Source organism: Chaetura pelagica, unplaced genomic scaffold, assembly GCF_000747805.2.
Source record: "Chaetura pelagica isolate M959 unplaced genomic scaffold, ChaPel_1.0 scaffold153, whole genome shotgun sequence".
In the NCBI taxonomy this organism is placed as follows: domain Eukaryota; kingdom Metazoa; phylum Chordata; class Aves; order Apodiformes; family Apodidae; genus Chaetura; species Chaetura pelagica.
The window spans coordinates 1,036,737-1,052,107 of NW_009952707.1; the positions used below are offsets into that span (position 1 = coordinate 1,036,737).

Below are 15,371 nucleotides of genomic sequence, written 5' to 3' on the forward strand. Positions count from 1 at the left end.
TTGGCTCGGCCTGGTGCTGTAATAAACCTGACCTCAGCTCCCTGCCTGCCTGTGTCGTGATGAAGTAGGGAGTCCGCGGGAAAGGCTCCGCACGAAGGGCAGGGGAGCCGCTGCCCATTTTGCTGCTGCTGTAATTATTTTGGTTTTGGTGGGGTCTTTTGTGTTGTTTTTTTCTTGTCCAAAATGGGGGAATTTTTATTCTCTTCCCCCGTAGTTGACTGCTAATCCGTGCGGAGAGTCTGTGTCCGTCCGGCTGTGCTCAGGATTTCCCTTAGTGCTGCTGTAGTGCTGGGAGCCGCTTGGGATTATAACTGGGGCAATCTCTCACTTGTGTAATGCCTTTTAAACTTACTCTCCTTTTAACGGGAGCTCTGGGAGAAGGGTTGAAGTGGGTAAGCAGTGGGGGAGAAAATAATTATTTACTGGGAGTTTGGGATTTTACATGTTTTTTACATGTTTTGCTTGGTGATCTTTAGTATCTGTATTTTCATCATCACCGTGGCATCAGTGTCATTCCCTCGGTCTGCTAAGTCGCTGGGATAGTGGGAATAGGTGAGAGCGCTTAAAAAATCTAAGGGGATTGTCTTCTCTGCTTCTGCGTTACCTCTGCTGAATGTTCAAATCCCAATTCTAGTCTCTCCTTAATCTGAAAAAGGAGAGCAAACCCATCTGGTAAAGAAATACCTATCACCAGTGTAAAAAACCTCATTGGCTTCCAGGCAGCTTTGACAAGCTGGTCTTCTGGGAATATGACAAAAGGTGGAGTAGGCAGGGGGGCTAATCCCATATGAATTGAGCTTCCACTACTTGTTAGTTTGTGTAAATTTGCAGCATTATTAAAGTGTAAATATTTTTTTTTAAATATGACACATGGCTATTCAGTTTCTATATGCCTTCATTTCTCAGACAGTCTTCTCATCTTGGGTAAATTGGTAAAATACTACTTTTTTCTGGAGGGTGAGTTATATCAGCTCCTGTGGGTTTTAAATTCTCTCATACAGTCCTTAGGTTTTTCTTGATTCCTGAAATGGATTTCTAAAAGGAAATATATTCTTGTCTCTGTGCCAGTGGAGTGCACTGTGGAAGCATATATGAATGCAGGGATTTTTCAAAAGGCTCTGTCAAGAGTTAGGTACATTAAATTAACTGACTTTGTGTGTGACGTTGGAACATAACTCCTTCAGATTTGTTGGTGTGATGCTCCAGTACTCTTATTTTTTTCAAGGAAAATGAACAGTGTCCTGTTGGCATATTGCTTTGATCAGTGGTTCTCAGAGTAGTAGAGAAAGGTATACTTAAAGTAGGGGAGAGTATAGCATGGATTAGACCATAAAGTGTTTTGGGGGACTTTTTGGGACTACGCATAAGCCAAATCAGAAGATATTTTCCTTAAATAACATTTGTATGCAAGTTGAAGAGAGTCATCCAAAAATAATAAAGTAAAGGCTTGTTAATAAGTGCTAAAATACATTTAAGAAGAAAAATAAAGTTTACAGAGTTATCAGATGCTATTAAAACTTAGCCTTTAAGGTAAATAAATATAGTAAATATCAGATATCAGTATCCCCAAATGCTGTTACTTGCCAAATTGTAATAACTGGGGTTCACATATAATTCCTTTGGTAGAGGCTGCACAAAAAGATGTTATTTTAATCAGATTTTGCCTAACACTGTGTGATGCTGTAAATTCTGAGTTACAGTGCAAAACTCCAACTGAAATAATTGGAAGGAGTATCCCAAGCTGGACTGGGTTTGGGATGAGCTTGAAGGTCAGTTTAAAAAAACAATTAATTTGAAATTAATCTCCATAAATAGCATAAATCAGCTGCCATAATGGTTCTGGACAAGGTTATGAAGGTTATCTGTAGTTTGCTATTAAACTTTTCCTTGGAGCACTTCTTTTTTACATTGGAGAGAGGTGTCAATAACTCATGTGTTCTGCAGTGCTGAACAGGCTTGGAAATTAGCATGGCTAATAGAATTCTATTCCACAGGATGTCCTGCAAATACCAGAGAGTTTTAAGTGCAGCATTTTACACATGGGATTACACTAGTATTTCATTTTAATTTGTTTTCTGATTGAGTTGTTTAATTAGATGCTGTCCAGAAATTCCTTTAGCATATAAATTGCAGTCTGGTGATATTTTATCAAGTGTCTGGGAAATGAGAAGGAATAGACATGCCTTCATATAAAGTGCTTTTTAAAGTATGTATTTTTAAAAAGACATTTTCATGGCAAGAAAAGTGTAACACTGGAAAAGACTTCCAGATAAGAGAAGTTCAGAGAGAATGAAAGTGTACATACATGCCTCATGTTCAGAAAGAACAGTATGGAAAGGGAAATACTGGTAATGATATTGGCCAAGAATGGAAAAGCTTGAAGGCACCAAGTACCTGCAGGTATTTCCAACAGTGTTGTGTTCTGCAAATGTTGAAGGATAATAATTTCTCTGCACACATTTTCTGGGTGCTGGAAGTGGAATACGAGCATGGTTGTCTGCAGTGCCTGTATGGCACTTACTTGCTTCCTTTCCTCTTCATGTCTTAATTTATGTTGTGTAGCCAATGGGCATGGTGTGCAAGGTTCATACATCTGTACACTGACTTCTGTGGTGGGCTGTTTGGGGCAAGATTGGCAGCATAGCAGTCTAGTTGGGTATTACGCATCACAGGAATAAGGATTTTGTGGAATGGAAGAATGATTCTGGAACTTGAACTTAAGCCTGATTATCATGAATTCTTGGCTTGTGGCCTACAACAGTTCACAAGGTGATTTTGATCAACTCACTTTATACAACGATGATGACCTCCTGCATGCTTTTCTATGCAGCATGTGCTGGTGTTTAGGGTGGGAATGACATCTGAGTGCTACCTGGCTGGTACTAAAGAGATTCCTCATCCTACCCCATCCCAAATCTTTTGTCAGGGGCATACTAGCTACCAGGCAACCCACCAAGGGAAACTTAATTTCCACTTTTGAGCTTGCAAACATGATGGTGTATTTTTTTTGAGATTGCTTGTGTGTGTTTTTATGTATGTGATAGAAATGAGGAAAAGACCAGATGGATAATTTCATGCAAAATACAGTCCTTTTTTATGTCAAAGGTGTATGGCACATGTATAATCAAGTATGATAGTGCTGTATTGTCAGAAAAGATACTTTAAAGAGCTAAGGTTAGTGAATATCATGTTAAATAACGTACCTGCGATTCAATTTAGGATTTTAAATAGGTTTTTCTAAATTTTATTGGAAAACAGTATGTTCTGTTGAGTTGACAAGGAACATACTGGTTCAAAAAAGCACAAACACTCCTTTTATTAAAATTAATACAAGAGTACTTCAGACAGATCACAGCACATCTTTCATAGTAATAATGCGTCATGCATTGGCGCTGTCGCTAAAAAACTGCCCCATGTTGCATGTGCAGTAGGAGGGTCGTGTGAGAAGGCAGGCTGCTCTGAATCAGATGATTAGTTTATAATGATAAGAAGAAACTTACTAGCAAAAAGGGAGAAATGTATTGTTTTCTGCAGCCTAGCTTTAGGCTGTCATAGGTGATCGGTTGAACCTTATTCTTGAAAAGCTCTGGTCAAGTTGATGCCACTGTTTTCTTATGGAATGTTTTTCAGCCTTCCAAGTTTTAATCAGATTATTTTTGCATTTCAGCATTATTTTTAAAATGATGAACTACGAAGTCTATGAAATCAACTTGCCTCTTTGTCCTCCTTGCTGCCCCCCATCCACCATGAGACCTAAACAGAATTAGTAAATTACATTCAGTTAATACATAGAGTAGATTTAAGTTAAAGTTGTAAACACAGATAATTTCTGAACCACTTACATTCTTAGTTAAGGTTAATGAATGATTACTAAGACATCTGTGTTGCACCAGGACTTTGGTCCCTCATGTTTGTAAGATGCTGTCTCTGTTGTCATAAATAAAATGTCAAACACTTAGTTGGGAAAGTTTGTAAGAGAGAAGATGTATGTGTTATCTCTAAACCTCCTGCTAGGATTCTCATGGCTACTCCACCGTGTCTCTTACTCTTGTGATACTTTGCTTTTGGGAATAATTCATTGTAAAATTGGAATATTACCCTGAAGCTCAAAAGCAAGTAGGCATGTTTATCACTCACTGCAGTGTATTTATTCTACTGAGAAACAAGTCGTCAGTAGTTAGTAGCCCTGGGAATGCAGCTCTTGCTGCACTACAGAGGCCTCTATATTCACAGTCTCTGTTCATGCAGAGAGACCTGCTCTCCCAATGTAACTAATTGCAGGAGAAGGAACTACTTGGATATGTAAGACATGCAAGATTAATCCCATTATTTTTTCTTTTTAGGCTTTGACTTCTTGAGTCATTCTAGATTGCTGCATGTCAGTGCAGATTAATTTGAGTTTAACTTTCATGTTCTTCTGTGCTTAGGAATGAGTGCATTAAAGAAAATCTTAATACAGTGACTTCAGTGAGCAGACTCTGACTCTTAAATTGCTGTAAATTAGCAAGCACTGCTGGAGGTTTAGGTATTTCAAGGGCCATGTACTGAAGGCAAGTATATTAGTTATGTTGACTATGACTCAGTAATTTATTATTACTTATTATTATTAGCTAATATATTTGTTTATATTATAATTATATTATTTCTGGATGGTTCTTCTACTGACGTTTTATTTTGCCATGATTAGGAGAAAATGACCAAAACTGAGAAGTGATAGTCTGGCCTTATTAAGGTAACTACATTATTGTTGGAGGTTGAATGGTTCCTTTAATTCTTAAGGGAAATTTTTGAGAATGTGGGGTTTTTTTCTTTCCTGATTGTCAGCTAGATTGCTCTATTAATTCTTCACATTTATACAATGGGAATAGCATGCCAGTTGTAATATTTATTTATTTATCTATCTATTTATTTATTTATTTATTTGAGATTGTGTCTTTTGAGTCAGAAACACACACAGTTTTATTTGCCTACAAAGTGAGAGGGAATGGTAGCTTTGTAGATGGGAAGGAAATTGACCTGGATTCTGTTTCCTTCAATCTAGACAACTTTTGTAGTTCACATGAAAGTCTTCAACAAAAGGTTAAAAAATGAATCGGGAGCAGAGGCTGAAAATTATGACTTCTCTGCCTTCCACAAGTTCCCTTATTGCTAAGGGAGAGAATTTTGCCTTTTCTCACTGAAAAAGCTAACTTTTGTTGACGTTTGTTATCTCTGTATAATGGCACAGCTTCAGCAGAAAGAGTGGATTGCATACTGCAATGTCTGAGCAGATGATTTATGGGCTGTGCAGAGATGGAGATAGCCATTCTGCTTAAGGTTCTGGGCTCAGCTCAGTGCTTCGTTAATGCTGGGTAGGTGTCACTTTGGAAAATGTTGCTCAGGTTGACACAAGTAGCCTGCAGCTGTGCAGAGACTCAGACGTAGGTCTTTTGACTTTCTGCTAGGCTGTTATGCCCATTTTAATACTAACAAGTGATTTTATCTACTTGACCAAAATATAGATAAATACACATGAAAAGAAACATAAAGCAAGGCCTGCACATAGCTGCTGGGGACTGTGTATTGTGTGCGAGATTAGCTTGGTCCCAGTGTCCTGCTCTCCCATGGCAAGATCTGCCTTAGCAGTCTGGTGTAAAAACCATTCTTCCACTGTGGTCTGGGGTTGATTGTGACCTGCCAATTAACTGTTGTTAATTGCTGCCAGCTGGATATAATTCCATTCACCACAACCCTTTGGGCTGGACCACACAGCCAATTTTTTTACCTGGTAAAGAGTACATGAGTCTAAGCTGTTAGTAGCCATTTTTTCTAGGGCAGTGCTGAGGGCAACAGTGTTGAAGGCTTTACTCAGGTGCAGGTAAGCAACATCCACAGCCTTTCTCTCATCCACTAAGTGGATCCCCTTGTCATAGAAAGATCAGGTTTGTCAAGCAGGACCTCCCTTTCATGAACTCATGCTGACTGGGCCTGATTGCCTTGTCCTTTACATGACACATAAAGAAAATCTGTGATCATTAAAAAAAATTAGTATCAGGCTTAGACTTGGAGACAATAGTGGTTGTTGCAAAAATGGCGTAGCTGCCTTCCAGAGGATGATGGGGACTCCTTGTTTGCAACTGAAACAGCCCAGGAACTTGATTATCATCCATGTGATATGTTGTTAGCTACACTTGGCCCAGAGATTGGATACTGGACTTAGTACAGCAGGCTTTGTTGTCCTGGGATTGCTCCTGAGTCCAGAGGAGATACTTTCTGATTGCTAATAAAAACTGAAGTAATCTACTGGTCTATCTAACATTACTTCCTTACCTGTGACAAGCCTCAGAAGCATTTTAACTTGATTCTGTGTTCAACAGAAAGGTCATGTCATCAACATTATATGGTGAAAGCATGTATAAGCTGCAGCAGTATGTTGAGAGAAGCTAATATTATCCATCTGAATGTTGTGGTTCTTTATGACATTCTTGTTGCTAAATTGGAGAGATATGGACTTGACAGACGGATCACTTGGTGGATAAGGAGTTGACACTCAAAGAGCTGTGGTCAGTGGCTCAATGTCCAGGTGAAGATCATTGTGTGGTGTTCCTTAGGGGTTGGCCTTGGGACTGGTGCTGTTAAACATCTTTGTCAGTGACATAGACAGTGGGATCGAGGGCACCCTTGGCAAGTCTGCTGATGACACCAAACTGTGTGATGTGGTTGACACGCTGGAGGGAAAAGTAGCTGTCCAGAGGGACCTTGACAGTCTTGAGAGGCAGGCCCATGCAGACAGCCAAATGCAGGGACCTTCACATGGTTTGGGGCAATCCTAAGCACACATACAGGCTGGGTGGTTAATGGGTTGAGGACAGCCCTGGGGAAAAGGACTTGGGGGTGTTGGTTGATGTGAAGTTCAACATGAGCTGGCAACGGGCACTTGCGGCCCAGAAAGCCAGTTGTGTCCTGGGCTGTGATCAGAAGTGTGGCCAGCTGGTCAGGGCAGGTGATTCTCCTCCTCTACTCAGCTCTGGTAAGACCCCACCTGCAATACTGTGTCCAGGTCTGGACTCCCCAACAGAGGAAGGACAGGGAGCTGTTGGAGTGTGTCCAGAGGAGGGCCACAAAGATGATTGAAGGGTTGGAGTGCCTCTCCTATGAAGATAGGCTGAGAGACTTGGGGTTGCTCAGACTGGAGAAGAGAAGGCTCTGAAGAGACCTTATAGAGCCTTCCAGTACTGAGGGGGCCTTACAGGAAAGTTGGGGAGGGGCTTTTTACAATGGTACAGAGTGATAGGATGAGTGGTAATGGCTTTACACTGGAAGAGGGGAGATTTAGGTTGGGCATTAGGAAGAAATTCTTCACTGTGAATGTGGCGAGACATTGGAACAGGTTGCCTAGGGAGGTTATAGATGCTTTCTCCTTGGAAGCGTTCAAGGCCAGGTTGGATGGGGCTTTGAGCAACCTGGTGTAGTGGAAGGTGTCCCTGCCTGTGGTAGGAGAGTTGGAACTAGATGATCTTGAAGGTTCTTTCCAACCCAAGCCATTCTATGTGCTATGGTCCACAACTAGTACTTACTTCTTTAATGCAAGTAAATTTCTAATTAATGCAAAAGTGAAAACTGATTTAATGTCTTGCCATTCCTCCTCCAAGATTGTTTTTCATTTGTTTGCTATATTATTTTCTTTCTAATTTCTCTTACTTGTTTTTCTTTAATGTCTTCTAGTCTTCCTTGTTTTGTTCAGTAAGCCATAGCATGGTCAGACGAATGCCACTTCTGTCATCTTTGGAGGAATCTTTCTCTGCTGCCCTTGGCTTTCCACTGCAACATCTGTAGCCTTTTTAGGAACTTCTGGGCTCCCTTATTGTAGAGGCCTGAGAAATAGCTCAGTAACAGACTTTTGGTGGGACAGCCTGGACAGGCATGCTGAGTAGAAACTGAAATTCTCATGTGCCTGCAACTTAACGCTCTGTTTTCATACTGCTGTTACCATTGCATCTATTCTGACTACAGCTGTGCAGTGCAGATGTGTTCTCTGTGTAACAACATTGTTTCTGTTTTCTTCATAAATTTTCTCTGCTCTACTGGTGTTTTGTAACCAAGGTGTTATTTTTAACATGATATTCTGAATTTCTCGAGGCAAAGGCAGAGATCTTTAGGAGCCAAAGCCATTACTATAATTATTGCAGCTCTCCAGCATCTCCCCTATTTAGCTTTGAAAATGAACACGTGAAAGTATTTTAATATGGAGATAAAAGGTCCAAGTTGTTACCTTGAAATTCTCTGCCTTAAGAAGACATTCTGGCAATTTAATGTCCATAATAGATTCTTACTATATTCTCTACTTAATTTTTCTGCTTTTTAAAAATTTATTATTTCTGTAACAGTAGCACTGTGGCAGCTAGCTGAAATCCCAGCTGTCTTGTCGTCAGTGTTGTACAACTGTGTAGTGAAACCCTTGACTCAGATCTTTGTGTCCATGGTTAATATCTGCAGCAGCTGGACAGAGGAGAGGATTATAGAAAATTTATATGGCCACAATTATAAAGATTGTCGGTGGCAGGTGTGACTCACTGGCAGAGTTGCTTAGATGAGTCAGACAGGTCTCTTCTCCCATGAGTAACAGCCCAGGTAGAGAGTGTGAATCCTGCAGTAGGCAAACTGCCATCTAGTAGCCATGTCTGTTCTCCCATTGTAGATCTTGGCCTCACTGATAAGAGTTTGAGGCTGACATGAGCTCTAAAGTATGAGATTAGACATCTTTCCTGACATGCATGTTATAATTAGCACATCTTAAATACTACATAATTACCTCGTTCTCTGCTAGTGCCTTGAAAATGTGATCTCAGTGACTTTGTGTCAGTAATGTTGGTGGGGGTGTGGAAATCCTATTGTAGTTTTGGTTACACCATTTCCTACTTCCTAAATCAGACTCATTATTTTAAATGTGAATGTCTGAATTTTCTTTTTATTAGAGCTGTCACAGGTGATCTCTGAGAAAAGAGGATTTTTATAAGCAGCTTTCTGAAGAATGTAAGAAAAAGAGATAGTACTTCTGTTGTGTTTTTCTTCATGGATAAATAGTAATTCTGGTCTTCATTTTAGGGAGATCTTACAGATGTTTAGTCTTTTTTACTTGCCTGTATGTGCTCTGAATCTAGCTAGAGATCTGTTTCATGAAGCATCCAACTAATGGAGTGAATTACCTGCCCTCTTTTCATGGTGAATTCAAATTCCTTTGAAGCTTTTCTTTCTGCATCGAGTCATGACTTGTCAAAGGCTGTTGCAAGAAGGCTTGGCATGCTGTAGCTAAATTGTCAGTTAAACTTTTTCAGCACAGTACACTCAGTCTGTACTTATCCATTACAGGATTATCATTGCAATAAAGTTTTGGTTAGAGAAAGCACCTTTTGGGATTTCTCAGAATATGCAGAAGACAGCACAGCATAGTTTTTAAAATAACCCTGTTCTATTTGTTTGTTTTTTCTATGAGGTATTTATTTTTTTACCAGCTGTGTGTTACATGCTCACACTATGCCAGCATTTCCCTCTTCTACTTGTGCTAACAGGAATATTTTAAGTTGCTCAATTGAAAGGTGGGGGAGTGGTGTGCAGTAACTTCTGTGGTATTTCTGAGCAGAAGATGTGTTTATTTCATGTGTAACAGTTTGGACGATGGGGAAGGTCAGAGAGAAGTACAGAAAAAGCTAAAGGCAGCGTAAGAGCACCTAAATGTTTTATCTCAGTTAATACGAAACTACAGTTATTGAGTGGAAACTGTTGTTTTTCCACTCGTGTTATTACAACTGGTGAAACTGGAGCTATCAAGTTTCCATTGAGTGGAAAGAAGCAGCATACAGTTTGAGATTCTATTCTGAAAGCCTTTTACTTTCTTATCACTCAAAACCAGTTTCACATCTAGTAGATTATTACAAGTATTTGCTTGTGTTAATTAAAACAAAATTAGTATGTAAAAATGCAAGACTTAAATCTATTTCATATAGTTAATATAGGACTTTTAAAACATGTAGTATCTTCAATGAAGCAAGAAATATTTGGCTTGTATACAGTCAGAACATCAAAAGCAAGATGCTGGCCTTGCCACCAATATTGCTGTTGGTTTCAAATGTTACAATAATGTGTTGTTGTTTTGATGCTGGTCTTTAAAGAGACAGTTGAGTTAGTACTTTGTGACTTTACAACATCAGCCATGAAGGATCATGACATCATTAAACTTAGACATAATTGAGTGAGATATTTTAAGCTTATGTTTAGCTGATATATTCACATCTTTGCAAAGCTAAGTTTAAAATTAATTGCAAACTCCTAGACATAAGCAAACCAACAATATCCACCCCCCTTAGCCCCACTCTGAGTTCCAAAAGGATGTATAAAGCCATATATAATCTTATTGCAGCCTTTCACTACTTGATGGAGGCCTACAAGAAAGATGGGGACAAATTTTTAGCAGGGCATGTTGTGACAGGACTAGGGGTAATGGTTCTAAACTAAAACAGGGTAGATTTAGGCTATGTATAAGGTAGAAATTTTTACAATGAGATCGTGAAACACTGGAACAAGTTGCCCAGAGAGGTGGTCGATGGCCCATCCCTTGGGGCATCATTCAAGGTTGGGTTGGATGGGGCAAGACCAGAAAAAAGCAGCAGCAAAATGACAGAAGCCTTATGTCTGAATAGATCACTCCCACTTGCAGCTTGCATTTCTCTAAACTCAAGGCATTGTAGCAGAAATGCTTTTGGTTTAGAAACCGTTTTTATCTCATTGATTTGTTGTTATACTTCATATAAATGCAATTCTATCAATATACATGAGTTTTTCAGCACAGCTTATGTCTTTTTTTACATGGAAATAGTTTAAAAGCACCTTCATAGTGCTAATTCTTCTCTATTTTAAGTACTGAGAAAAATTTTGCATGCAAATGACTATGGAAATATAGATGCAAGTATTTTAAATGTTAAAAATATTCTCTACATAATATAACCATCTCTGTAAATGTACAGATGTGTTTGCAATGGCTACATTAAGGATCCGTATGTCTTGAAAGCACGAAGTATCTTTGTCATTGCCTGACATGGGTTGAAATGGAAGAGATTGTAAATGGTAATACAAAAGATGAAGGAAGAACTTGATTAGAGCAAGTGGGAGCATATTTGCATAATATCTTAACATGGCAACAGGAACAGACTCTTGCAGTCTAGAAATGCAAAGGATAGAAGTGTTGCCTGAAGTGCATTAAAGTCAGGTTTTCAGACAATCGTTAGTGTTCTCTGCAGTAATTGATTAATAGCTGATGGTACAATGAACCCTGCACATTTTGTCACTTATTAGTGGAGATGGTTTTCAGCATGATTTACTATCCTAGAAATAGGTGTAATACTGGGTCATAGAGTGAATGGGGAGCAGGGAGCCACACTCTTGGTTTCTCATTTGTCAAGAAGTAAGCAAAAGTAAAGCTTTTTATGTTGCAACTTATAGTTTTTGAGTGTTCATTTTTAATTGTTCAGTCCTGGATTCTTTTTTCATAATTAAAAAGTAAGCCACTGTTGGATAATTTTTACATTGATAAAACACTAAAATTCCTTATCACGGGGTAGCCATTTAGAGGAAACTTAATGTCATGGTGTGTGAAACATTTCTGGCAGTAACAACATGTCAATTTATTTTTGTCTGCTTGACAATATGTAGGAAATGCCTTTGATTTTGTAAAATTGCATGTAATTTCTCAACACTTAATTCTATTGATTAAAGCTTTTCTGCCTTGCCTAAAGACATTAAATAGCAAGCCATCTGCTTAAAATAGATTGGCAACGTTCCTGAAAATTAACATTAGACTAAACTTTAAACTTTAAAAAAAATATATTTCAAGAATGTTCCTATTTGTGTTCTGAGACAATGAGGAGAACAGAATCTTCTGTTACAGTATGGCAAAAGGTTTGCCTTATTGTGGAGGTATTGTCTTCCTACTGTGGAGAAAGAGACTTTGAACATGGCAAAAAAAAGCACACAGGTAGCAGATGATATAGTGTGCAAATTTGATTACAAATTCTGTCCCACATGGCTGTGTGTTTACCACCTATATCTGCTATACAGAAGCTGATGGATAATCAGCCATTCAGCCCAAAGTACTGTGTGTGTGGCTGCCAGCAGCGAAACATGCTGCACAGTCACTAGCTCTGTGGACATAAGCATAGGGTAGAGAGTAATCCTTATCCTCCCAAGTTTTGTTAATGTAATGAGGTGGCAAATATAAAACTGGCATGATCATGGAGAGTGATTTATTTATTTATTTATTTATTTTAATTACACTTTGCTGTAATCACCGATTATTTTCTGGTTATGCTTCATTATTATCTTTGTGTGAATAGCTTTTAGACTGTGAGTGGCTATGCTGAAGTTGAGAATGTGCTTGTATGAATGAGAATTCTTGGTATGTTTGCAGTGTTGGGACAGCTGTAGGAAGGAAGTTTCTTGGCAGGTTAAGACAGAGCTTGTGCATTTAACTAAGCTTTTGTGTCTGGTTTTGCCAGGTAGGAGTGCCACGTAACTTCCATAAAAAGTCAATTAGCTGCCCTAGGGGAAGAAGGTACTGGAAGGGAGGAATACTCAATACTGTGTGTGTCAGCACAGATTTATTGGAAGATAATTGTGGATATACGCTTCTCCAGCAATTGAATTACCATTTTACCTCTCCAGCTAAGGTAAACCTTGCATAGTAAAGCCATCTATGCAGGTGCTGTGCATTTGCACCCTTTCTGCTGCTATAAAGATATGACGTCTTTATTTGAAAATGAGAACAAGCAAGTTGTGGTAGGAGCTGTTCTGTCTTGGGATTTTGCCTTACGTTAAAAACCTTAAGGTACTGATGGATATTAAATTTTTTTTGTTACATTATTTCCACATAACATGTGGTCCCTGGACTGAGCTCTCAGTCAGTGGGAACATACATGCAGTTCTTGCTTTGAATGCTTTCCACTGCTGGACTCGCATAAATTGCTGTAACTGCCATATTGCTGTAATTCATATATCTGAGGTGTCGTGGGGCATTGAAGTGAGCAGCACACTCTGTGCAGAACGGTATAGAAACAGTATAAAACACCCTCATTTCCTCTGCCCCCTCTCTCTGCTGCCCCAGAATTCTGCCTTGAGTACCCAAGAGAACAGGTTGGGATCAAGAAGGGTGGCTCTTGCCTCACCTCTGTGAGAGTTACTTTTGTCATATCACTGAGTCTGAAGCATAAAGAAGGGAAAGAAGAGTCAAAGTATCCTCAAGTATAAAAGACAATGCAATTAGTTAAGGGGTTATGTAAAATGCTGTGTCAAATGATAGGCAATGCAAATATTTCGCTGTGTGCTCTCTACCATCCATCTATTTTTAAAACTTGTGCTTAGGCACTTAGCTAGCCAGGCTGTTATTGTATGTTGGTGTGTAGCTGCATAATTATCCAGCTGTTTTTACAATGAACACAGTCCAGAGAATCTGAGAATTTTAGCCATGATGACAAACTGACAATGCGAGGTATGACAGAAAAAAATAATAAAATAACAATGTAGGATGTAGCAGAATAGCTTTGCTACCTTAAGCTAATAAAAAAGTATATTTTTACTTTAAAAGAATTGTTAACTCTTTTAGTCACTATATAATGTTCATGTTCTGAATTTATTAAGAGTGACTTTGAATTTGCCTTTCTGCTATTTGATGAAAACAGATGTGATTTTCTTCCAACTCCTCAACACCTGAGACTGGCAAAATTCCCCAAGCTCATTCAATTATCATCCGACAAGCAGGGCTTATTCAAGCAATTTGCCTACAAGGGCCAATTTAACATGAGGTGGAAGAAAATTCCACCCTTTTCTCTGAATTTAATATAAAATCAAGAAAAATCCTGCTCAGTTCCTCAAAATGAGTAGCAATGGTTTTTAAATTAAAAAGAAAAGGCAAGTTTCTGAAGCCCTTCTTCAGTGTATGAAGTGTATAGAGCTTAATAATTTTCTGAAGGTACAGATTTAAACATGATAAACCATAAATTTTTGTTGCTTCTTAGGAAGGAAGGTAGACAGAAGTTTCCTCTCTGTTGGGTGTTTCTTCTCACTGGACTACACACTTGTATAACTACATTGCTTGAGTCATTCCTGGTTTAAACCAGAGAAAATTGAAAGCAGCAAGATGACAGCACTCTAGACGTAAACTACTGAGGTATTCAATAACTGTAACATAGAATTAATGCTGTTGGCATAATCTCTCCTTTCCTGCTGTGTCTGGAACCTGCAGTCACATGGTTGTTAGCTCTTCCTATGAGGAAGGTAAAAGGCCAACTCAGAAGAGTTCTGAGGAATTCACACAGTAAAATTGGGATATTATGTAATAGCTTAAAATCACTACTTGTAATAATGTCATTAAAGGAGAAATCAAATACCTACTGAGTTATCTCATAACTTTTCCTTTTTTACTTCTGAATATGATTTAATAAGAAAATGATGTTAATCAGTCTCTGTTTTGAGTAACTTTGGAATCTAGTAGAGTCAATGTGATGATAATCAGAGATTAAGAGTCTTGGAAATGATTATATCTGTATGAGTCTTCCACAGGTAATAGAGGGAGACTCTGTAGGTACTTTCATTCTGCTAGTTGAGAAGATGCATTTAGTAACATTTGCTGTCAGTGAATGTGCATAAAAAGAACCCCTCCCTGCACCCAGTAATTTCCTAGAAGTTGGAAAATGTTCAAAAACGTTCAGATAACCCAGAAGTCCAAAGGTAAATGGGTGTTACCAGTTCTTGTGTGTCGTGGTCTGATATATTAAATTTTCTTCTAGGTTCTTTCTAAGCTTCTTGAAAATAATTCCTATGTGGAAAAGGGACTATACAGTCTCCTAATATGACTGCAACTTCCTGGTTTGTACTGCAGCATGTTTGCTTTTTTATCAGCTAATGTGAATTCTGATTGCAGTGGCCAAAAAACTGAGACATGGCAAAATTAGCAGCAGTATTAATACATGAGACAGAAATTGTACTTTATTATCTTCATATATGGTGCAGAATATCTTCTGAACTGATCCTCTATTTTCCTCAGCTTCAGAATTTCCTTTGACAATGAAGGGCTCATATAGTCTTTTGAAGGAAGTACATCATCACTTGTAGTGGGACAGTGAAATATTAAGCAAGTTCTTCAGCACTCTAGTTTTAGTGGCGGGAGCTCATTGGCCGATTTGCAAAGGTGGGAATGGAAAAAAAATGAAATCTAGATGGAAAATTGCCAGACTGTATATGCATATTTTCAGAGCTTGGGACCATCAGTCACTGGGAAGGTGTGGGCTTTTGAGAGACAGTGGCCTTAATTATTGCAAGCTTGGGAATACTAAATTGTGTATTGT

General features: G+C 38.7%; 1 protein-coding gene across 1 annotated transcript in view; it reads left to right on the forward strand.

Annotated features, from left to right (window-relative positions):
* The window catches only part of GALNT18 (polypeptide N-acetylgalactosaminyltransferase 18), a 216,691-nt gene that overhangs the window by 584 nt on the left and 200,736 nt on the right, over nt 1-15,371 (forward strand). The gene's annotated exons all lie outside the window — the stretch shown is intronic.